This window comes from Thermobia domestica, chromosome 14, assembly GCF_964235325.1.
Source record: "Thermobia domestica chromosome 14, izTheDome1.hap1.1, whole genome shotgun sequence".
NCBI lineage: Eukaryota > Metazoa > Arthropoda > Insecta > Zygentoma > Lepismatidae > Thermobia > Thermobia domestica.
In genome coordinates this window covers 185,772,620-185,799,584 of record NC_137467.1, presented here as the reverse complement: position 1 = coordinate 185,799,584, position 26,965 = coordinate 185,772,620, and positions in this window count along the sequence as shown.

Genomic DNA, 26,965 nt, shown 5'->3' with positions numbered 1-26,965 from the left:
TTACTATAAACTTAAGTAAATGATAGGTGGTCTGTATCTGAATACTAAGAACTAGTTGACAGGAACCTCTGTTGTCGTGAAGTCTAGGAGACAACAGACGCGGATCTAGAAGGCAAAAACTGGGTGGATGGGGCAACCAGAACCCAGACAATCATAGGTATATCATTAGTTTACTATAAACTTAAGTAAATGATAGGTGGTCTGTATCTGAATATTAAGAACTAGTTGACTGGAACCTCTGTAGCTGTGAGGTCTAGGAGACAACAGAGGCGGACCTAGAAGACAAAAACTGGGTGGATGGGGCAACCAGAACCCAGACAATCATAGGTATATCATTAGTTTACTATAAACTTAAGTAAATGATGGGTGGTCTCTATCTGAATATTAGGAACTAGTTGACTGGAACCTCTGTAGTCGTGAAGTCTAGGAGACAACAGAGGCGGACCTAGAAGACAAAAACTGGGTGGATGGGGCAACCAGAACCCAGACAATCATAGGTATATCATTAGTTTACTATAAACTTAAGTAAATGATAGGTGGTCTGTATCTGAATACTAAGAACTAGTTGACTGGAACCTCTGTAGTTGTGAGGTCTAGGAGACAACAGAGGCGGACTTAGAAGGCAAAAACTGGGTGGATGGGGCAACCAGAACCCAGACAATCATAGGTATATCATTAGTTTACTATAAACTTAAGTAAATGATAGGTGGTCTGTATCTGAATACTAAGAACTAGTTGACAGGAACCTCTTTTGTCGTAAAGTCTAGGAGACAACAGACGCGGATCTAGAAGGCAAAAACTGGGTGGATGGGGCAACCAGAACCCAGACAATCATAGGTATATCATTAGTTTACTATAAACTTAAGTAAATGATAGGTGGTCTGTATCTGAATATTAAGAACTAGTTGACTGGAACCTCTGTAGCTGTGAGGTCTAGGAGACAACAGAGGCGGACCTAGAAGACAAAAACTGGGTGGATGGGGCAACCAGAACCCAGACAATCATAGGTATATCATTAGTTTACTATAAACTTAAGTAAATGATAGGTGGTCTGTATCTGAATACTAAGAACTAGTTGACAGGAACCTCTGTTGTCGTGAAGTCTAGGAGACAACAGACGCGGATCTAGAAGGCAAAAACTGGTTGGATGGGGCAACCAGAACTCAGACAATCATAGGTATATCATTAGTTTACTATAAACTTAAGTAAATGATAGGTGGTCTGTATCTGAATACTAAGAACTAGTTGACTGGAACCTCTGTAGTTGTGAGGTCTAGGAGACAACAGAGGCGGACCTAGAAGGCAAAAACTGGGTGGATGGGGCAACCAGAACCCAGACAATCATAGGTATATCATTAGTTTACTATAAACTTAAGTAAAAGATAGGTGGTCTGTATCTGAATACTAAGAACTAGTTTGCAGGAACCTCTGTTGTCGTGAAGTCTAGGAGACAACAGACGCGGATCTAGAAGGCAAAAACTGGGTGGATGGGGCAACCAGAACCCAGACAATCATAGGTATATCATTAGTTTACTATAAACTTAAGTAAATGATAGGTGGTCTGTATCTGAATAGTGAGAACTAGTTGACTGGAACCTCTGTAGCTGTGAGGTCTAGGAGACAACAGAGGCGGACCTAGAAGACAAAAACTGGGTGGATGGGGCAACCAGAACCCAGACAATCATAGGTATATCATTAGTTTACTATAAACTTAAGTAAATGATAGGTGGTCTGTATCTGAATACTAAGAACTAGTTGACAGGAACCTCTGTTGTCGTGAAGTCTAGGAGACAACAGACGCGGATCTAGAAGGCAAAAACTGGGTGGATGGGGCAACCAGAACCCAGACAATCATAGGTATATCATTAGTTTACTATAAACTTAAGTAAATGATAGGTGGTCTGTATCTGAATACTAAGAACTAGTTGACTGGAACCTCTGTAGTTGTGAGGTCTAGGAGACAACAGAGGCGGACCTAGAAGGCAAAAACTGGGTGGATGGGGCAACCAGAACCCAGACAATCATAGGTATATCATTAGTTTACTATAAACTTAATTAAATGATAGGTGGTCTGTATCTGAATATTAAGAACTAGTTGACTGGAACCTCTGTAGCTGTGAGGTCTAGGAGACAACAGAGGCGGACCTAGAAGACAAAAACTGGGTGGATGGGGCAACCAGAACCCAGGCAATCATAGGTATATCATTAGTTTACTATAAACTTAAGTAAATGATAGGTGGTCTGTATCTGAATACTAAGAACTAGTTGACAGGAACCTCTGTTGTCGTGAAGTCTAGGAGACAACAGACGCGGATCTAGAAGGCAAAAACTGGGTGGATGGGGCAACCAGAACCCAGACAATCATAGGTATATCATTAGTTTACTATAAACTTAAGTAAATGATAGGTGGTCTGTATCTGAATACTAAGAACTAGTTGACTAGAACCTCTGTAGTCGTGAAGTCTAGGAGACAACAGACGCGGATCTAGAAGGCAAAAACTGGGTGGATGGGGCAACCAGAACCCAGACAATCATAGGTATATCATTAGTTTACTATAAACTTAAGTAAATGATAGGTGGTCTGTATCTGAATACTAAGAACTAGTTGACTGGAACCTCTGTAGTTGTGAGGTCTAGGAGACAACAGAGGCGGACCTAGAAGGCAAAAACTGGGTGGATGGGGCAACCAGAACCCAGACAATCATAGGTATATCATTAGTTTACTATAAACTTAAGTAAATGATAGGTGGTCTGTATCTGAATTCTAAGAACTAGTTGACTAGAACCTCTGTAGTCGTGAAGTCTAGGAGACAACAGACGCGGATCTAGAAGGCAAAAACTGGGTGGATGGGGCAACCAGAACCCAGACAATCATAGGTATATCATTAGTTTACTATAAACTTAAGTAAATGATAGGTGGTCTGTATCTGAAAACTAAGAACTAGTTGACTGGAACCTCTGTAGTTGTGAGGTCTAGGAGACATCAGAGGCGGACCTAGAAGGCAGAAACTGGGTGGATGGGGCAACCAGAACCCATACAATCATAGGTATATCATTAGTTTACTATAAACTTAAGTAAATGATAGGTGGTCTGTATCTGAATACTAAGAACTAGTTGACTAGAACCTCTGTAGTCGTGAAGTCTAGGAGACAACAGACGCGGATCTAGAAGGCAAAAACTGGGTGGATGGGGCAACCAGAACCCAGACAATCATAGGTATATCATTAGTTTACTATAAACTTAAGTAAATGATAGGTGGTCTGTATCTGAATACTAAGAACTAGTTGACTGAAACCTCTGTAGTCGTGAAGTCTAGGAGACAACAGAGGCGGATCTAGAAGACAAAAACTGGGTGGATGGGGCAACCAGAACCCAGACAATCATAGGTATATCATTAGTTTACTATAAACTTAAGTAAATGATAGGTGGTCTGTATCTGAATACTAAGAACTAGTTGACTGGAACCTCTGTAGTTGTGAGGTCTAGGAGACAACAGAGGCGGACCTAGAAGGCAAAAACTGGGTGGATGGGGCAACCAGAACCCAGACAATCATAGGTATATCATTAGTTTACTATAAACTTAAGTAAATGATAGGTGGTCTGTATCTGAATACTAAGAACTAGTTGACTGAAACCTCTGTAGTCGTGAAGTCTAGGAGACAACAGAGGCGGATCTAGAAGACAAAAACTGGGTGGATGGGGCAACCAGAACCCAGACAATCATAGGTATATTAATAGTTTACTATAAACTTAAGTAAATGATAGGTGGTCTGTATCTGAATACTAAGAACTAGTTGACTGGAACCTCTGCAGTTGTGAGGTCTAGGAGACAACAGAGGCGGACCTAGAAGGCAAAAACTGGGTGGATGGGGCAACCAGAACCCAGACAATCATAGGTATATCATTAGTTTACTATAAACTTAAGTAAATGATAGGTGGTCTGTATCTGAATACTAAGAACTAGTTGACTGGAACCTCTGTAGTTGTGAGGTCTAGGAGACAACAGATGCGGACCTAGAAGGCAAAAACTGGGTGGATGGGGCAACCAGAACCCAGACAATCATAGGTATATCATTAGTTTACTATAAACTTAAGTAAATGATAGGTGGTCTGTATCTGAATACTAAGAACTAGTTGACTGGAACCTCTGTAGTTGTGAGGTCTAGGAGACAACAGAGGCGGACCTAGAAGGCAAAAACTGGGTGGATGGGGCAACCAGAACCCAGACAATCATAGGTATATCATTAGTTTACTATAAACTTAATTAAATGATAGGTGGTCTGTATCTGAATATTAAGAACTAGTTGACTGGAACCTCTGTAGCTGTGAGGTCTAGGAGACAACAGAGGCGGACCTAGAAGGCAAAAACTGGGTGGATGGGGCAACCAGAACCCAGACAATCATAGGTATATCATTAGTTTACTATAAACTTAAGTAAATGATAGGTGGTCTGTATCTGAATACTAAGAACTAGTTGACTGGAACCTCTGTAGTTGTGAGGTCTAGGAGACAACAGAGGCGGACCTAGAAGGCAAAAACTGGGTGGATGGGGCAACCAGAACCCAGACAATCATAGGTATATCATTAGTTTACTATAAACTTAAGTAAATGATAGGTGGTCTGTATCTGAATACTAAGAACTAGTTGACTGGAACCTCTGTAGTTGTGAGGTCTAGGAGACAACAGAGGCGGACCTAGAAGGCAAAAACTGGGTGGATGGGGCAACCAGAACCCATACAATCATAGGTATATCATTAGTTTACTATAAACTTAAGTAAATGATAGGTGGTCTGTATCTGAATACTAGGAACTAGTTGACTAGAACCTCTGTAGTCGTGAAGTCTAGGAGACAACAGACGCGGATCTGGAAGGCAAAAACTGGGTGGATGGGGCAACCAGAACCCAGACAATCATAGGTATATCATTAGTTTACTATAAACTTAAGTAAATGATAGGTGGTCTGTATCTGGATATTAAGAACTAGTTGACTGGAACCTCTGTAGTCGTGAAGTCTAGGAGACAACAGAGGCGGATCTAGAAGACAAAAACTGGGTGGATGGGGCAACCAGAACCCAGACAATCATAGGTATATCATTAGTTTACTATAAACTTAAAAATGTATAAATAATAGCTTAAATTATTTTTGTCACTTAGAAAACTAAAGGGTCCTAGGCCCCCAGCCCCGGGCTAGATCCGCCACTAGGAGGCAAGAACATTGTTCATGAGGTTGAAATTTGAATTCCTGAGGGGCAAGTATTCGCGCTGGACTCAAATTTTGTTAAAAGTTATAGGGTGCCGGCTAAACATGTTCAAAACTTCTTATCCCGGGTTTAGGGTTGCAAACGGCTCGAGAGTCTCAACTCACAACTCGTTTACTATCGAACCGAACTGAGGAGTAGGAATGCTCATGATTCGAGACCAGTGTTTCTTCCAGACTTGTTTATTGTTGGGCACTGACCCCCGGAGCTCTGAGATTGCCCTCCGGGGGAGACCAAATTAATAGGTTTATAATATAATAGTAAATAGAATCGTACTAGCGGTGCCACCCGTAATACAAAGTGTATCCCCCCGGAACATTATTCTGAAGGAACGGACTGGTCAAGACACACTGTAAAATTCGAGACGAGTCGAGACAAACATTCGAACATTCAAACATTTTTGAGAGTTCTAAGTAATACAGGGCACATATACCAGCATTTATTACTTTGAAAAGGTACAGAATGCGTAAACCTTATAGTTATCCTTTCACCAGTGAGCTTTAATTTTCATCTCATTTCAGCTACTTACAACTAATAATTATATGTCATGATATTCGATAGTACTTTAAATATGCAAGCAATACTTCAATATCTATCCAGATATCCAATTTTTATAATACTGTTGCGGTAAAGTGAACTTTATAAATTGTCTAAGTGAGCAATTGGCAGTCTGTAAGAATTTATTTTAATTAGGAAGGAGTTGGTCAAGTGCTATATCTGGAGCATTATACTGTATGGTTCACAGACTTAGACATTACGAAGTTAGAAAAGAAATATTTAGAGAGCTTCGAAACATAGTGTTGGAGGAAGATGGAGAAGATAAAATGGACAGAGAGAGCAACAAACGAAGATGTTTTAAAATGGATAGGAGAGAAGAGGACACTTCTAACCAGTATCCTTCGTAGGAAGTCGAATTGGATTGGACACATTTTGCGAAGAAACTGCCTTCTTTATACTGTCATAGAGGGAAAGATGTAAAGAAATCAAGGTATAGAAAGAAGAAGAACACAGTTGGTCCAGAACAAAGCATTGAAAGTTAAAAGTGGGAGCTGAGGATCGAAAAACGTGGAAGAAACATTTCCAGGCGTATATCTAAAATTGAAAATATAACATCTAGCATCTTGACCCTCTGGAGAATACAAAAAGTACGAAAATTTAGATAGTTCAACGACCGTCCGGAATTATCCCTTTTAGTTGAAGCGATAGTAGAAGTAATAAAGCCAGTCAGTATTTTCGCTGTTGTATTGTTTAATTCACAGAAATGTTCAAAAATAAGTAAAAGGTGATTCTACAAAAGACTGTTTACTTACCCATAGTTTTATTACTGCCAACTGAAACCTGAGTGTTTGGTTATCTGGAATGTTTCTGTCCCATCTGACTTTACAACTTGAGAGGGAAGGGGGTACGAGAGTCAGGGGATAGCTAGTAATACACTGCTAAAAAAAAAGAAATGCTTCAGGGATACGTAGGAAGTGGCATGTTTTTGTATATTTCTGAAAATGTTATCCATTCATAAAAGAAAAATTCGCTCTTTCTCCTCTTCCCTGTTTCTAATACAATGAATCGACTCTTTTGCTGAAAAAGGATGTTCGGAGACAAATGAAACGCTTGTATCTTTATCGGACACAATGAACGTAAATCTTTTAGTTTGTGAATGTGTTCAGCTTACAAGTTATGAACCCTCCACGAAAATGCTAAAACCAATTACAAGTGCAAAAATATATGACAAACCTGAGGATGAATCAAATAATGCAGATAATGGGCAGAGAAGTGAGTTTCTTCGTGGTAACGATTTAGCGTACGCGCCTTTGGTGTGAGAGATCAGGATTCGATTCCCGGCCCCCGGCGAGAAATCATGTTTTTTGGATTTCACGTTAATTAGTAGGTCCATGTCTCATATAGAATCGCTGCTGAACGGGATGTTAAAGTCAAAGTCAGCTCAGCTCAGGAAATAGGAAAATCTTATTCCCATAGAAAAAAATAACATTCCATTTCTGGCAAGGAAATCTTTTTCCCTTTAGATCTTTCCGAATGAGAACGAAGATAAGAAAGTGAAATCTTATTTTCTGTAACCAATCTAAACCATTAATTTTATCTGACTTAAACCACTTTATGAAACATCTGCTTTCTCAGCCTTTTTGGAATAGCCAGAATCACACATTTTGTTTTTCGAAATACTCACTTATTCATGCGGAAAGCATATTCTTTTTGAAGAAGCAAACTAAAAAGGTCGTAGTAACTGGAATGCTAATCTAATGTTTAAAGCTGCAATTCTTCGAAAATAATCCCTGTATGACACGTCAATGTCAGAAGCTCTCACACTATTCTTGCAGCGATGATCTGGTATCACCAGGAACATCTATATCTCTGTTCAACAGTATAAATACGTGGATATAATTGAAAAGGTTGAAATTCTCTTTCCTGTCTAAATGTATTGCAAATGTATCATGTATTGTCACTCCCGTACAAAAATAAAATCTATTGTTAGTTTGAATTTAACTAATGCTATGTTAAACAACTTTTTAAAATTATTTTCCTAATCTCGTCGCCACTGTTCTACTGGATAGCTAGTGCGCCAATTGGGCACGGTGTTTCCAGTTCGATCCTCGTAGGGAAAACACAAGAAGTTAATTCTTACATTATTCACTTTTATAAGTCACCGGTCCGATAAAATATAGCATAAAGGGCGTAACATTAAACTAATAAATTTCATTTTATTTTTAAGAGGTTTGACTCACCAAAACTCCTTTATATATTTAGCCAGTGTATGTGTGAGTGCTTTTTCCCCTAACCCCCCACAGGAAAAGACTCCAGAACTACTTGAAGGATCGCCAAAAAAACTTGGTCAGAATGTTGACAGTCTTATGTTAGAAATGAATTTCGTTGATCGAGATAATATCGCGAAAGGCACTAATATCACTACAGAAAAAGATGTAAGAATGTAGAGGGTCTTAAGTTAGGAATGAATTTAGCTGTTGGAGATAATATCGGGAATGGTGGTAATATCACTACAGAAAAGAATGTAATAAATAACGGAAGTGGTTTTCTAAATCAACTAAAAGTCCTCACAATTTAGTTTAAATCAATATATAACAAATACTAAAACCGGAAGTTTTTAAAATCCTCTACAAGTTCCGGTTTCAATTTGTATTTACATAGAACACAAGCAGTAACAGATAGCGAGAAGCGTGATTTTTTAAAGAACCGATTTAACATTATCAGAAAGGATGACACTTATACTCCTACACATTTGAAAAAAGTTTTTAATGGTATCTGCACACATATAACAGATCAAAGTAAGACACATGCGCTTTTGATTTATTTGTGGAAGTACCTGTCGTTTGTTACGGTCTTATGCTATGAGTCATGCCAGGGCGATCTTCATAAAATATAAAATATATCGTTTTTTTTTTTTTTTTTGGAAGAAAATAGCCACCAAGCAAACCAAGGTCCTGTAGGTCTGCATAAGAACATTCAGTCCGACAAAATGTTGTTGAGAAAAATAATTGTCTGGGAATACGCTTCAAGCAAAGTATCCTCTTAGACAGCATTTGCTATCAAATGTTCAGAAGAGATATGCGTTCAAATTTATCCTCATATCCTAACATTGGTTTCAGGATATATGTTATAAATGCCGTTGAGTAACTCCTAAAACAGACTAAGAAATCAATTACTTTAACTGAACAATTTTTGTTCACGTGGTTTCGGGTCTTTTCCCAGTGGTATAGCACAGAAAATTATTAGACTTCCAAAATTAAATTCCTCGCTTATTAGACTTTCGAACTATGTTATGCATAAAAGTCGGAAGTCTTACAGAAGTGATTGTGCATCGTCCGTCTATCGACAAGTATCAGAGCAGAAACGGTAAGAAATATTGTTATATGGATTTCTGCAATCGATTGAACGTCCCAAGAATAAGATTCCATCTCCTTTGTTAAATCTCTATTCCAAACAGAAGTGGTTCTAATGACTTATTTCCGATGTCAACGTTTATCGTCATAGAATGAAAATAATAACTGATAGTAGGAGGATTTTTTTCAATCGATAAAGAATCTCAAGGCAACATACCATAACTATCGACAACACTGAACTAAAGTCGGATCTGGTTCCAATTTAATATTTCTTACGGTTTCAATCCTGAATTCCGTAGAAAACAAATGTTAAGCGATACTGAGATGCAGTTGCTTAAAACCAATTCAGCTTCACAATAATATGTTCTATCTCCTCCATTAAAAATCTGTTTAATCCAGAAATGGTTCCAACTAACGATGCCTGGTTCCCAACTTTTATCGCAATAGAACAAAAATGGTAAGTCATAACGAGTAATGGGTTATTGATCTGGATTAAGCATCGGAGGAACAGACCCTATTTATTGATTTTATTAATATTCTACAAGTAGAAGTAATAGATGTACTATTTTTAATATTGAATTCCCATAGTTTAGAATTCTCGTATACACTGTTAAAAATATTTTCTTAAATCTGAGAAACAGTTTCTTATATGCACGTCCAGAATGTCTTTTCTTAGAAACAAGAGTATGAAACTCTCATTAATGAGAAACAAACTAAAGTAGATGAAGTTGTATGAAGCAAAACGGGAAAGTACATTTTTAGTTTCCTTTGAATAAGAATTGCCAAAACTCATTTCTAAGAAAATATTGTCTCGGTGCACAGATAAGAAACGGTTTCTCAAATTTAAGAAATTATTTTAACACTAGTTTCACATTATGAAAAGATAGACAGTTCTTTATTATTATTATTATTATTATTATTATTATTATTATTATTATTATTATTATTATTATTATTATTAGAAAAAGTAGCTGTAATGAGGGAATATAATGAAAATTATGGTTATAATGCCTAACAAATCTCAGTAATTATTGATATAGAACGGTCTAAAATTATTCAAGACTTATGTTCCCTAACGATTTAGCATCCTCCAACTTCTGTAGCTGGTTGAATGCCTGAATGCAATTGTTCCGTCATTTTTAAATCAGCCGAGACTTTGGTTGGGTCTAGTATCACACTCCACTTCTTGGATGAGTAGCGAAGTTAAGTACAGGCTTTCATTATTGTCTTTGATGGTTTAGAGTTTAGCATCCCCCTTAGCAGTGAATCTATATCAGACATGGATCTAGAGTCCAAACCACATGAGCCCAGACCAGGGAATACTTTTTTACTCCACAACGTAAAAACGTCATTCGAGAAAATTGGATTTTCCCCACGAAGAATTCCTTAAAAAATTATTTAAAAAAAAATTAGTAGCGATGTGTTAAGCAGTACGGATTCTAGACGAGTGTACATAAATGGAGAAGAATTGACAGCCAAATGTCAATAAATATACCCTAATAACTAACTACTTTTTGAATATGTAGAGGCTATAAAACAAGTAAATCCATTGATATTTCGAAATCGATCTTTCCCAGATGACCATACTCTCCTCTTTCTTATCGTCTCTCGAAAGAAAAACAAAACTGAATAAATTTAGGACTTAGATTTATGGGCTTTCGGCATCTATGGCCATTTAGACAGCCACGTATGACGGATGAAGTCCCTCGCCAAGCACACTCCTGAGAAAAGGGAAGGAAGAAAGACCCCTGGGACTTATAAGTTAGGGTCCACTCTGGCATTTGAAGGGTGTGAATGAGGAAAACACAGGAAAACCTCATTCAGAATGGGTGGCCTGAAAAAGCTTTTTACACTTTTTCCCGGAGAAACGAACCCGGGACCGCTCGCACCGAAGGCGAGAGCGTTAGAAAAGAAGAATGGAATATAAGACAATGTAAACTAGAAGACATCTAAAAAATATTTTATTTTCCGTTAACCACGTTTGCTTATATACAAATGTAGCAAAGGATAAAACTGTTAGACCGGAAGAAAATTATAACAAGCAAACTGTGATAGAATTTGAGTGTGATAAGGTGATAGGGAGTGTATGGGCGAATGAGAGTAAATAAGGGAGTTAAGTGTGGGTCAGTGTGAATGAGGATATCAATAATATTTGAGGAATTCAGTGTTGGGTGGTTCATGGTAAATCATTTTCAAGTTTCAGTATTTCATTTTGAAATCGATTTTCAGATAATGTAAGTAAATTAATAATTTGCTTTCAAAATTTAAAGTCATCGAAGTTGTACCGCTACATTATGTACAAAATTGTGACTATATCAGAAGCATGGAAAGGCTTATGTACTTGAACTTTTAATAGGATATTGGAAACAGAAATATGTCAACCGAATGGAGAATTAGCTACAATGTACCGCTTAAGAATGTGGCAACTGAAGTGGAACAAAACTTACGAGTCATCCAATGAAGTTCTGGGAGGGAATGATAGAACGAATATTGAGAGAAGAGACTCAAATTATAAAAAAAGCAATTTTGTTTCTTGCCAGGGCGATCGACAACGGATGCAATATTTGCACTTAGGATGCTAATGGAAAAGTACAGACAATACCAGAAGATCCTTTATATGGTTTTCATCTCTAGAGAAAGCGTATGACAGAGTGCACACCATCATTCACCGCGATTTGAGATTGATAAAGCAAGAGAAGGCGTGTCTTCATAAGTTCTTGCTAAGAAATGTCCACGAATATCTTACCAACTGTTGAAAACTGTATGAACGATGTCTGACCGGTGGAAAGAAGAAGTTCATTGTAAACACTGGACGAAGGGTATGATTATCTGCATGACTGTAGAAGAGGAGAGGAAAACAAGAGGAGATGCGTTTTCAAGAATATGATGTCAGGATCCAAGATTACCGAAAAGAGGTTATCAAGTATTTTATCGCGTGATTTATGTAATGGTAAAAGTGGAGCCTGCGAGGATTTCTGATCTGTGGTCTGCGTCCTAGTATAGGATGTAAGAAAGCAATTTTATTTATATTCACTTTTAATTAAGGTTGAAGACAAGTAATTTCAGGTTGTTTAACATTTAGACGTACATAAGCCTTGCATTGGCATGTTCCTTCTACAAAATGTCATTATACGTAGCTAACGTTATTTGAATTCTGCTAAATCAGTAACAAGAATCAATATATTAATAATTTCTTCTGACCAATAGAGTCAATGTAGAGATTACTGATTTCTAGTAATCATTCTAATAAACCCGGTCTTTCAGTTCAATACATCATCATCATCATCATCCATCATTATTGTCAGTAGTTTTGAAATAAAATATTAAAAAAAAAAATACAAACTCTTTATCATTCATTTATATTGTATGCAGTGGCGTATTTAGGGGGGTGGCTTCCGGGTTTAAGCCCCCAACTCGGAATCTTACTTAGTATAGTAAAGTAAATGAAATATCTTGCAGAATTTTCACATTTCCAGGCAAAGGCTCCCCCGAAAGTTAGCATAGCCCCTCCCGAAACAAAATCGTAAATACGCCACTGATTGTATGAATTAGAACGTTTTCTGATGCGCTGTACATGAATATTCAAACAGTGTAATTTCACATAGTGACAATTTGGGACTTCGATGGTGTACCATTATATTGACCCTGAAGCATATTAAGTAGATCCCTTCTGCTGTTAGGGTAATGCATTAGTGCGTAAAAAGCAAACTTTTATAAATATTTTTATAAACATATTTTAATTAATAACATTCTTCCATTTTGTTTTGTCCATAAATTATGTTAAGTATTGACGGCTATTAACTCAATAAACGTAACAATGGTTAAAATACAAATATAAAGCGAAACAGCTTACTATCCTTTAAACAAAATTCCTATATTCACTACGAGTTAACGGCCATTCAAAATAAGATTTAGGTCAACCAACCCGTTTAGAAGAGGAATAAAAAAAGCGAAAACAAAGAACGTAGATTGTTTTACCTGACTCTCTCTTCGATACAATAATATACACCTTGGCTCATACTGTAATATTAAATATGTAACTCCCTCGGTAATTGCAGGTATCAGCGGATATTTATCGTTCCCGTCTTTTACAAAATTGCATAACGCAACGGAACGCAACGCAACAGAAAGCGAAAATCCAATATAACTACTATTATCAACGACAACAACAAAAATCTTGCGTTGCTTTGTTACAACCGTTAAGCAATAGGACAAAATAAGCACTCCCCCCCCCAAAAAAAGTTTTATGTTATAATGTCTTCCACAGACGTGGTTTCTATTCCCATTAAGAAGTGGTGTGGCACGGATTGCAGGTAGCCCTTGTCTGGCATAGCCTTCGTACTAAAAGGGACGAGGATTTCCAACCCAACTAGAAATATCATTTAATTAACAATCCCCTCTGCCTTCCGTGACACTACAGTGTGGACTACTTGTCTCCCTTGCTCTGTTACACACACTTCTTACGTGACATCCTTGTTATAGAACAGTGGTTCTCAAAGTGGGGTACGCGAACCTCTGGGTGTCTGTGGGAATTATACAGGGGGTCCGCGACGCCTAAAATTTGAAATGTGTTATAATAAAATGGAATTCACAGCTGTTATGCAAGAACTACTTATTTTCAGTTACTAAAAAGAAAGCAATTAGAAAGTATACTTACGTTTGTATACTTAAATGTTTTCTTACTTTACTAAATTTCTGCCCTATAAGTATGAGGAGTTGTCTAAAAAGGCATTGCAATATTCGATGTCTTTCCCTACCACTCACTTACGTGAATATACTTTTTCTGCTTTTTGCAGTATTAAAGCCTGAAAGCGAAATCGTTTTAATGTGGAATCGGACTTAACATTAAATGGTGACAAAACTTATTCCGGATTTCAGTGCAGTTATGGAAAAACAGAAAGAATTTCATTCCTCAAATTAGTGACGCCACATTTGAAAACATTGTTTATCAGGTGACTTTCCTTTTTAAAAAAGTACATTAATTTTCAGTCTTGAAAGTTATTGTAAAATTAATTATTGCAATGTTTTTCTTTAACTTTTTCTTGTCAGTTGTGATTTCAATCAGTATAGTTTTTAATACCATGTGATATTTCTGATAGCATTACAAGGGGGTTCGCGGATCATTTTACGAATGCACAGGAGTTCGCGTTATAGGAAAGTTTGAGAACCACTGTTCTAGAGGTTATATAAAGCTGGCAGACACTCACACAAAACATATGCATATTTTAAATATGTAAGATTAAGGGCAGATTTTCATGAAAGCGTCCATTCCTTGCGATTTCTATGTGTAGCCAACAGAAAGATGTGTTACGCGTAGTACCGTACTTAAAGAACTTTCTCAATTGACTATTCAGGCACATCGCAAGCAGTGTTGTATTCAGACATTTTCATCCGGGGGGAATGTCAACTCGTCGGGGGGGAGGGTTGCTTTTCTGTATTTTTGCAAGAAAGCAGCATATTTAACAATTCCATTCTCATTCACATCTTACCTAATTGCTGATGAATATTCAATGCGAGATTATAATAATAAAAAAAAACAATCGTTTAATTTTATCTAAAACATTAAATAAAGATTGGCAAAAATATTTTACATTAAAGTTTAACTGCTATTTACGGTAGCTATTTTTGTTATTATTTCCTATATTCAATAGTTACTGTTTGTTACTAATGTAGACGTTTTTAAAAAGATTTAAATAAGTCAAATATTTTTTGTCCTAAAACAAACATACATAGGAATATCTTAACAAAAAGTTATCATTCTTTCTCACACTACTGGTTCTAAATCAAGCATATTAGACTTGGTTTCTTCACTGTATACACGTCAATAGTATACGAAATCTTCAGTAGGATTAGTGCCGTGTCGTGGAAAATCAGCGCTTGGGGCGAGAGTATACGACGGCACCCCCGTATATATGAGTGAGGTCGACAGACCAGCCGCGAAAGGTGAGTCAATTTTAAAAAGTAAACACTGCTTTTCCTTGATTTTGAGCACTTTTTATTTATTATTTTTTTCCTTTCATTTTTTATATGTGCACATGTGCACATGTGTTTCATTCCTCTGTTTTTCTTTCCTTCTTTTCTTTTCTTTTTCCCTCCCGAATTTTTCGCCCCTTACTTCGGCGCCCGGGGCCGTCGCCCCGCTTGCCCCTCCCCCATGGCACGGCACTAAGCAGGATCTTCATCACCTTCAATAGCAATCTTTCACTTATATACTACTATCATATTGATGAATTCTATATAAATCTCTAACCCAGGAGGGATAACTGTTCCTCCCTGATTCCTCTGAATCTCACCCTTTAACTGACTTATTTTTAATTAAAGAAACATGTGTTTACTTTAACAATCGTAAATCACATGTTACTTCCGATGCGGGAAATAGGATTTAGGCGCTGTATTTCAAATAATGCAAGAACTGTACATTTTCAAGAACTGAAGTCTGCTGACATCAGAGATCATATGGAATGATCGAAAGATCTTCCCTATCTTTCCTTTCCTATCTGAATCTCTGCTAGTGCTATCTACTAATATATACTATAGGCCGGAAGTATAATACCTACTAAAATACAAACCTTTCTTCAACAGTTAACAATTTCGTGTTCTGCCAAACTCGGTCATAACGTTAAGAAATACAAGTTTTATTGACTATTTGGTATTCTATCTTAGATATTACATGTTTAATATTTATATAGAACGCTTACCGGGTCTACGTCATTTATATGTATATTGAGAGATCGGATTTCGTCTGCACGTGCACGGAAAGAAAAGCAAATAATTGGTGAAGTAGTTTCTACATTTTGTGACTGAAATTTCTTGAGTTTCTCCGAGGGGAAATGAATTTTCTTGGGGGGGATTCCCCCGCGGGCTACCTTGAATTCAACCCTGATCGCAAGGCAAGTACTCAAGGGACGCTTAAATGTACATTTGCCTTAAGCGTGACAATGGTAATATTCTTGTAACATTTATATCACAGCTTAACTTCATAGCTAAAACGTAATTCATAGATGGCAGCACAGCTTTGCATAAACACTAAATCGACAGTTTGATTACAAAGATGCAAATAAGGTTTAACTTTAACAAGATTTTGTGACATGTTAATCAACTAATTTAGATACTATCTTGTCTTGTTGTAGGAATAACCATTTATGTTGACATTTTTGCGAATATATTCCTTCCTACAAGGCTCAGAGTAACCTTTTAAATTAATTTAAAATTATGCTGTAATGGTATAGCAAAATATTTAACGATGGTTTTTGAAATTAAATTTTTAGAGAGGCAAAGATGGGTAATTTAAGCCCTTGCCTTCGAAAGAAACGAGAAATGAAGTGAAATTACTGTTTGACATGGGGACTGACCATCGTCAAGCTAACGTAAAAGGAAATACCTTTATTTACTTGTGTTGCGGGTCTGGGTAAATGGAAACGTCACAGCCCAAACAGCTCGTCGGAATTAAAAAATAAATTCCTTCACTTTATATAGAAAATATCTTATTTGGAGATGGTTTTCTCTCTTTTTGTTGTAACTCTGATAATAATAGAGTTACCCTATGTGAGAGGACTTTTAGACAACGCCCTATATAGTGATGGCTAAATTCCAGCTAAAATATTTACCGGGAAGATTCCCAAAAATGAAAATATTCCTTGAATTTATGTACAAACACAAAGAAAACTGCATTCTATTACTATATTATGATTTCAAAATAAAATTCGATTTTTATCAAAGTATAGGCCTACTTATTACTGTTGTCTCCAGAGGATTCTTCAAAATGTATCTTCTGAACGGTATTAGGTGATATTTATTATTTGATGCTATTTAGAGACTATGCATAAATGTATGTTTACTTGCAATTTGTTTTATGCGAGTAAATATGTAGGAAAAAGATTTGGTATAGAAAGTCCTCATACCTTTGCACCACTAAACACTTTAAATTTATATGTAAGTGGATATTCGAAACTTGATCCTACTACTAATGTTATAATCATAATTAATTTTTAAATGTTATAAACAAACTAGGTTAGTAACTTCCAGATAACATACGTAGTGTCTCGAAAAATTCGTAAGGTTGTCAGTGTATCTGATGTCGTATTACAGAATGTTGATCTCAGATACACCGTGCTTTGTTAGTATGTTCTTACTGAGAGTATTAAATCTCTAATTTAAGAAGGTAGGCTATTTCGAACAATATACACGATGTTCAGAAAATTCGCCAACAAAGCTTGGGGCATGAACACACACGTAAGGGAAGCAAACAAATCGTAATTAACACAGAAACATTCTGAGAAGCAACACAAATTTTGATATGTGAACATTACCTTTTAAAAGTACATGTATTTATGACTTTATAGATTTCTTTATTCAATATTTGATTCTTTCTCACAGAGTGAAATTTGGAATTACACACAGACCACCATCATTTATAAATTACTACTTTGGTACTTTCTAGTTCAAATAGTAATGGAAGTTAAAAAATGATATTATTAATTAGTTATATAAAGTACAGTTAACGAATTCCAATTTTTCTAATCTCCATATCATTTAAAACCTACAAGGAAACGATAATAAGTGAAAAATAAGGTAATTAGTCATATTTTTAATATACACATACTTTTCCAGAGGTTCGCCTCTGAAGCGCCACCTACTTAGAACGGTGACAATTTTTGAAAAACCTTTCTACTCCTGCTCCTGGGCTTTTCTCCGCGTTTTTGCAGGACACTGTTCATCAGACTTATCTCAGCCAAGGGTGTACAGTGTCACTGCATTAATAGGGGAACTGTCTTACCTGGACTACTATCCAAACGGGTAGTCTAACCTTGCTATCATTACATTACATTACATCTCATCATATCCACATTATCGTATTGTCTTTGTCTCCTGGGCATTAGCCCACTGGATAGATCTCACTATGGCGGACTCTTTCACGAGAACCTGGCAAACGAACAAACGGTCGACATCTAAATTTACCTTCTGTTGTTGATGAACCATCCGTTTGTCCCACGAAGGTGGGGCCACGGAAAGGGCCGTCAAAATCACAACAAAGTACTTCAGGCTCTCGCCAACGGAGAGACTCTCAGACTTCCGGCACATCCTTTGCATCTTCTGCTCCAGTTCGATCCAGGTCGTCTCAATCCAAGAGTAGCTATGCCGCCAGAGTACAAGACTCACCTCCAAAGAAAAAGCATCACACGGAATACTCTGATAATGACACCATGGATACAGGAAACGCACCAACAGATTCTAGTCTTCCACCTGTTCCAACAACATTTTCCATCCTTCTTCGCAATTATGATACCAAGTTCTCAAATGAGAAATTTGTTGCTCTTCAGCTCAGGAAATACCTTCTACGTGCTTCCATCAAAGAAATCATGCTCACAAGAAACGGCTACACCCTTAAAACATCTGATCCTGATCTCTACAACACGAACCGGAACAAAGTTCCTATCGATACCTTCGGGGCAAAAGCCGAAATCACTCATTTTAACACTTCGACCCGTCTTACACGGACGAGGAAGTTCACGATTAACTAAAACTGGATGGTTTCACCATTTCCAAAGTACTTAGAATCGGGAATGACCGTGGACCAACCTTCATGATTCGCATTCTTACTCCCCATCAAAAGACAATAGATGACCTGCTTTCTCATGGACCCTAAATATACAATCGGAAACAGAGAGTCGAACCATCACGTTCAATGCCACCATTAGCAGTACGTTGCAAACATTGTCAGGCATATCACACCCATAGTACAGCTGAATGTAAGAATAATTTCAAATGTCGCTACTGTGCAGGACCACATTCTACACGCCTATGTACTAATTTGTGCCAACCAACGAAATGCTCTATAATGTCCTGACAACCACCCTACATATAGTTACAAATGTGAAGCGAAACCGGAACCAACGCCGGAACATCCTGAACTGGTTGTCCCATTACGTGCAACGTCCATTGCTACCACCACCCCGCCTACAATGGATACTCCGGTTACAGTAAATCAACTGCTCTGATTTCTAATCTTTTCGCTACAGAATATCCACCCTTTCATCCGTCCACACATTTTGCAGCAAATCACCCTTGCAACCAAGGCAACATTTCACGTTGACTTCACGGCAACATATTCTGGGACTTCAGTAAATTTTCATGCATCTCCAATAACTCCAAAAGGTTAAATTTCATTTAATCATGGCACTTAACTTTTTATATTTGAACATCAGATCCTTTTCAAAGAACAAACTACTGTTTGAAACTCTGTTACTAGAGGAGCATATCACAGTTTTTCTCCTCAATGAAACATTTCTAACCAAATCAACTCCATGTCGACTACCGGGATATACAATTCTACGCGCTGACAATCTCTTGCCTACACAGCGAGCTAATGGGGGTGTAGCGGTTGGGTTTTCCCCTCATTTGCCTTATCGCCAGTTCTACTGTGTTCTTACTCTGTTACCCGAATACATAATTACCACTGTGTATTTCAAATCTATTATCATTACTGTTGCAAATATGAGCCTGAGCATCCCCTTCCGATACAATTTGTACAGCACATTTCAAACACCTATCGCCACTACATCATCATGGCAGATTTAAATATGCATAGTCGCTCAGATCTCGATCGTACCAATTTTGCAGCTTTTATCACCACACACAACACTGGAACCATTCATCAGTTACTCATACCTACTCGCCCAGAGTCAAATACAACACCGGACATCGTTATAACATCTAGCAAAATCCTAAGTCATGGCAGCATTGCAGTACTTGATACACTAGGTAGTGATCCCGTTCCTGTTAAACTCAGCAGAAACTTCCATTCCTCTGCATCATTTCGCTCGCAAATGCCTTCCCGTAACTATTTTCGATTTGATAAAGCAAACTGTATCAGTTGTCCCTCTTACCTCGCTCAAAGCAACGAGCACCTGTCATCCCACACTACAGAAGACGATCTATACACCACGGTTGATACACTTACTCAAACCATACAGGAAGCAAGCACTCTCTTCATTCCCACTAGCAAAACTATTCCATATCAACCTCGACTGCCCCCACATTATCTGACTATGATCTCACGCTCTCGTCAACTCTATCGAGATTACATTCGCACCAGAAATCCTGAAGCCCTACGCCATCAACATTTCCAAAGAACTGTTCGCAACTACACCCAGACATACAAACTTCGTTGTTGGGTTAAAACCTGCAATAATCTGTCTACCACCAGTTATCCTACCAAATTGTGAAAAAAGTTTAACGCTTTGTGCAGCAAGTTCACAAAAACACCATACCCAATTCTGATCGGCAATTCTGTTGCTCAAACAGATACGGAGGAATGAAATGCTTTCGCAGACCATCTGCAGAACATCTTGACCCACTGCAACCTGGAACTACACCCCATATTGCATACAGTGTTGTCACCTCGCCATTCTTGCAACCCAACCCCGTGCATAAACTCAGTGTAAATCAAGTTGTTACTGCACCTATCACTGTTGAAGAGGTCACAGATACTGTCAAATGTAAACGAAACACACACATGGCTTTGATAATATTACCTATCGCCAGATCATAGAGTGTCCACCTACATTACTCATCCTCATCGCCAATCTCTTCACCTTCGTACTGCGTACAGATTACTTTCCTCTACCCTGGAAAGCATCTAAAACTGTTATGTTTCCAAAACCACATAAGGCTGCTAATGAGATTTCCTCTTACAGGCCAATCCAGCTCACAAATACATTTAGCAAAATCCTCGAACGCATTCTCGTTAAACGGTTTCATACTTACCTCAATACTAGAAATATCATTCCTCTCACTCAAGCAAGCTTCCGTCCTTGTTTCTCCATAAACGATAAACTCTTACGTCTCGCAAGCCTTATCACTACGCATTATAATAGAGTGAAACCATCATGTCTAATCTTATTCGATCTCGAGAAAGCTTTCGATAAAGTGTTTCATCTTGGTCGTATTTATAAACTGATTAGGCTCCAGCTTCCTCCAGCATACATACGACTTATCTTTAACTTCCTCCTAGGTCGTATTACCTATGTTGTCATTAACGAACACTTGTCTCTACCCACTTTCTTACTGTCAGGAGTTCCACAGGGTTCTGGCCTTTCCCCCTTGTTATACATTCTGATTGTTGATGACATGCCACACCTTCCAGACAACATTTACTCTTTCCAGTATGCTAGATGATACTGCTTTTCTCGCTCTAGGAACATCATTCCAACATATAAATAAGATCTTACAAATAACCATGTCTGACTTCTGCCTTTGGTGCAGACACTGGAAACTCACCATCAATGCTACAAAAACGCAGGCTATCATCTTCATTCCAACAAAGAAAACAACCAAAGTCCGCAGAAATCGACGTTGCCTATCGCTCCTTTGCAACTGCAAAAGCAGTCACATACTTAGGCATCACGTTTGAGACACACCTCACCTGGATGCAACACCTTAAAACAATTTCAACTAAATCTTACAATGGTCTCAACCTGTTTAAACGTCTCGCAGGAACGACCTGGGTTCTCAAATCACACACAGTCTTGAACACCTACAAAGTCTTTCTCCGCCCTACTCTGACCCATGGTTTCACAGCTTGGATTGCCGCATTAGAAAAATTCTACCACAAACTTATTTTTCTCGAGCGCCACGCTTTCCCATCAAATTACCTAGCCCCACACGAGAACTATATCAGCGCATTACTTTTTCCGCCGTGCAGTACCACCTTGAATCTCTTCGACTCTCATACATACGCCACCGATTTCAAATCTAACATCCACTACTTTTCGAAGCAATGCACTATTTAGCTCTACATCCTACACCTACACGTTATCTTCACACTCCATTATCTCTTTTGTGTACGTCATACCATTACACTCTTCCTCCTGATGATCTCTCACTCTTGCTTCTGAACGATTACGTCACTCATGCTCATCTACCTCTTATTTTTCCACCATTTCATGCACAGTAATATTCACATACTAACTTGAGTTCATCATGTCTCTCATCATAGCCTAGAGTCCCTTTAGGCAAGAAGATAACTGCATTCGTCCGCTAACATTTTCCTATCTGTTGTTCTGTGATTGCACCTCATCTCATACTTCATCCTCATTAATTAGATTTCTATAATACTACATTACTATAACTTAGCTTCTATTCTTCTCATCGTGTTTATTGTATATATTGTTTATTGGTCCTCATTTAATATTTTGAAGATCATTGTTTATCTACTTTCATAACAGCTATATATCTATGTTTTATGTTGAATATATGTATTTATGTATATCTCTCCAACTAATGTTAAGGAACGCAAAGTTCCTTATGACCATTACTCCAATGAAATAAATAAATAAATAAAGCACTTAGACCAACCACCGACCTAAAAACCAACAATCCCTTCAAATCACTTCAATAAAAGAGGGCGTAATCCTCTGAGGTAGCTAGCCTTAGCTAGCAATGTAAAAAAATTCTTATAAGAGAAAATAATTTCTTATAATTTGAAAAATAAAGTAAAGAAATTCCTTGCCGGGATTTTATATGCCAGAGAAAAAAACCGAAAATATTCCCACTTTTTATTTTCCTTCCACCGAGAATATTCCCACTATATATATTCGATTTTAATAAAAGGCCATTGCGAAGTTATGCGGATAAATGATTGATGTGTCCTAGAAAGCCTACTTAAAAATTACGTGTTGTCTTCTCGGTGTATGATAACTCCGGTTCCGTAGACGTATTGTTTTTGTAATATTGGATTCCTTCCCGAAATCTCAGGTCACCTCTTGTCCAAAATTTTTGGACGCGCGCCCCAACTGGAGATTAATTGAGATCAGAAGTAGGGCTCGAACTTCGGACATGTCTGCAGTGTTAGTGCTAGTGTAATTTTTAAATAACGAAATCGGCCATACTGATTTTATTTCAAACACATCGTGAGCATAACCACAGCCGGTTCATTAGGTTCGATTATTTTATCTGAACCATTGTTCACACTTTACACATAAGAGTAGCGCCATTTTAGGCTTTTCCATGGGAGGTCAAGATTGTCCAACAGACACTGTATTTTTATTATTATATTAGTATAAAAAAAACATATGTTTTTCAGATTCAAGAGGGAAATTGTTCCCTGTCCTACCCAAATGATAGCCCTCTTGCAAGGTTAACACAAAATGAATGTGTAAGAGCTCATCGATAGAAAACAGTGATTACACACATTAATGAGATTTAAATCATTTACTTTATCTTCACCCTAAATTAATAGTATTCTACGTATTTATATCCCATAATATTAGGGGTCCTCGTTTGCCAGAATGATTCAAACGTAGTTGGCACGAATGAGTCAGAGATGCTTTGGCCCGGGATCGCAACACCTACGGCAATTTTGCTTATGCTCACTCAGGGGCGAGGTACCAGGGAATACATAGGACCACTCAGGGTACATAAGATCATCGTCATCCACATGAGGAGGGGTTCGTATAGGACCTCGTTCCCTTTGGTTAGTATAAAAAATATCAATTTTCGAGTTTTCGGAAACCCATCGCAACCATGGTTATACAATTTAGGGCCCACGGATCATAACGTTAGTGGGAATGAGACAGAGATGCTTTTGCCCGGGATTGCGTTATCTATTGAAATTTTACTTATGCTTACTCAGGGGCCATGCACGCTGCTGCGAATGAGTCAGCGGTACCATGGCCCGGCTAATGTGTTAGTATTACGACATTGAATTAGGGTTTCGGAATGAGGGTTTTAATGGTTTAATTGTTTCCGTAATGGGTACAAAATTATTAAAAACATGGTGCTTAATCTCTTTCTTAATGATTTAATAAATTATGAATTAGAACATGTTTCTGAATGCTTTTTATTTCGTTCCCTTTTATGGCATAAATTTGGAGATTTTTATAACCTTTGATGAGATGTTAATACCCTATATCGTTATATATTTGGACTAACACCGGTGCGGTACTTGGCCCGACCTAAGGTAGTCATATGACGTCACTGACCTGGTATGGTTTCTGGGAGGTTATGATGGCTTGTCTCGTTCTCTTCTATGGGTATAAAATTACTAAAACAAAGTCTTTGATCTTCTTGTTGATGGTTTATTACATTATGAATTAGTAGACCCCAATAATAGTATGAATTAGTATTAGCATTTATACGAAAATCTAAAATTCTGGGAAGAATATTTAACTTTTGGTTAAGGTTTAGTTTTCATTGATGGGACTTATGGGACACAAACCACGATATTCAACTGTCAACCGTGTGTCCAGATAAGCATACATTTATATGAGACGCAAAAAGCAGGGATGGAGGCGAAGCCGGACTTGACTAGTATCTCGTAAATAACAACAATAATTTATAGCGCATTCGTTTATGGATTAAATAAAAATGTTTCAAAGTTTAAAAAGCTTCTTCATGTACTGGATTATAATATATGTTTAAAAGCAAACGTCAGATATATTATGTTAAATGTGCTTATATGTTCGTTGTGAATATCGTTGACATTCTTTCGTTATTGCATATCGAACATAGACGGTGTTTAATTGTCAAATAGTTGTAATTGTTTACTTTGAAAGGATATAATGATAATTTGAGAAGGAGAAAAGGGATGGGATGAGGTGATTTTGGGTCCAGTTAGTACATTTCGTTTTCGTTCGTGGATTAAAATAAAAATGACGTCACAATTAGTTTTTGCTTAAATCTGATTGCTTCATTGTAATAAAGATTAATCATACGTATGTAACGAGATAATATCGAGGAGTTATTTTTTTACGACAAAAGAAGAACATATATGTGTAATGGTTTACTTGGAAAGAATCCATTCATTCCTAGAGAACGTGAAATGGGAGGAATATGGTGATTTCGATCCTACTTAGTATCTTTCGTTTGCGTTCGTAGATAAATAATAATAACGTCACAGTTACTCTTTTCCTTAATCTGATGGGTTCATTTTAATAACTCATCTAAAGAGATAATCATAAGTACGAAACATTGTTAATGGTTTGAGCGATTTAAACGTTCAGCATTCCAGTGTTTAGTTTAATTAGTAAGGGCTTAGATGATATAAAACTTTTCGGACAGCACCTGTTACAGGCTTGTTATATGTCTTTTAGGTTCATGAATAAAATGTTTTCAATATTGTCTAATATTTACTAGATTGATTGGTTCTTTATTACATTATATGGATGAGTGTAGGCTTCTATAGGGCAAAGATAATTTTACGACAACTTTAACATTTCATGATTAGTACCAACTTTCTCTAGGTTAATTTCGCAGAACAAAAGCCATGGTCTTCAGAACTAATTTTAGTATTTGAAGACCTTAAATTGCTAAAAATGTAACTTGTGAAGTTTACAAACCTCAAGCATTCTCTTTATTACGTTATAGGCATGCATTGTCTAGATTTAGTCTTCGAAGGTCATGAGTTTGATTCTTGATGAAAGCTTATATGACTTTGATATTCACTTAAATTCTTGTGGTATTTAGGATTTATGCTCTACATAGATGTTGTGTGAACTCTTCAAAGTAGAGAGTTTGCTGTCTCTTTATTTACATATAATGAGGATATTTGTACGTTAATGCACTCATCTTAAGCTTTTGATAAGAGAGAATCACATAAGCTATATGATATTCTAAGGTAACCTTTTTAGTTTAGGTGATAGCTCGTATGAGTTATATCTTAAATAACCTTGACGGTCTAGTTTAAACCATTATCTCAAAATGTTTTAATATGTACCAAAAATTTTCAGCGTGCAAATATGGAATTGTTTCACGGTTAACCGTTAAACATTCGGTTTTTAACTATTTGATTAAAATAAGGTTTTTTAACTTTTCGATCAACAAATAAACGGCGTTCAATTATTCGATTAAATTTTGAGTCTCAGTTAATCTCCAGTTATTACAAAAGTTCAACTGAAAATTTGAAACTAAAGTTTTTCGCATTCAAAAGTTACAAATCAAAAATATTGAAACTGATTCTATTTCGAATGAAAAGCATCAAACTAAACTTTTCAAACAAAAAAGTTGAAATCAAAATTTTCGAATTAAATTTTTAAACCTAAATAATCAAACTGAAATTTTCGATTTAAAAATTTATCAAACTGATACAAAAAAATTCAAAAAAATTCAAACCAAAATTTTCGAACAAAAAAATTGAAATAAAAATTTTCGAATTCAATTTTCAAAAGCACACAATCTCTTACTGAAATTTTCCAAAAATGAAATCAAAATTTTCGAATAAATCTTTCACACCAAAAAAAGTTCAAATTAAATTTTAGAACTAGAAAGTTGAAACTAAAATTTTCCAACAAAAAAATGAAATCAAGGTTTCTTAAAACAAAAATTTCTAACTGAAATTTGCAAATTAAAATTTCAACCCGTTTTCGAACTAAAAGTTTTACAACATGAAATTTTCAAATCAAGTTTTTGAATCTAAAATTTCGAACAAAAATTTTCGAACTGAAAGTTTAAAATTTCGAACAAAAGCAAAAAACTAATTCGAAATTTTGAATCGAACATCGCGGTGGCTCAGTGGTAGAGCGTTCACCTCTGGTGCATGGGGTCCCGGGTTCAAACCCTGCTCCCGCCAATTGAACTTTGTGGTGGACAAACACCGTGTGCGTGGGTTTTCTCGGGGTTCTCCCGTTTCCTCCCACTTTCTTCATTCCACCATTTCATTCATTTCTCATAATCACCGTCTCCTTTAGCCTAACCGGCATAACCGTGGGACGTAAAACTCAAAGATTTCATTTCATTTCATTTCATTTCATTTTCCGAATCCTTACCTCAGAACAAGCATAACGACCCAAGTTTTATGTCACAGGGAAATCTGTGCGCTCCACAAATGGTATCAGTACAACAATGTTTTCTCGAATATG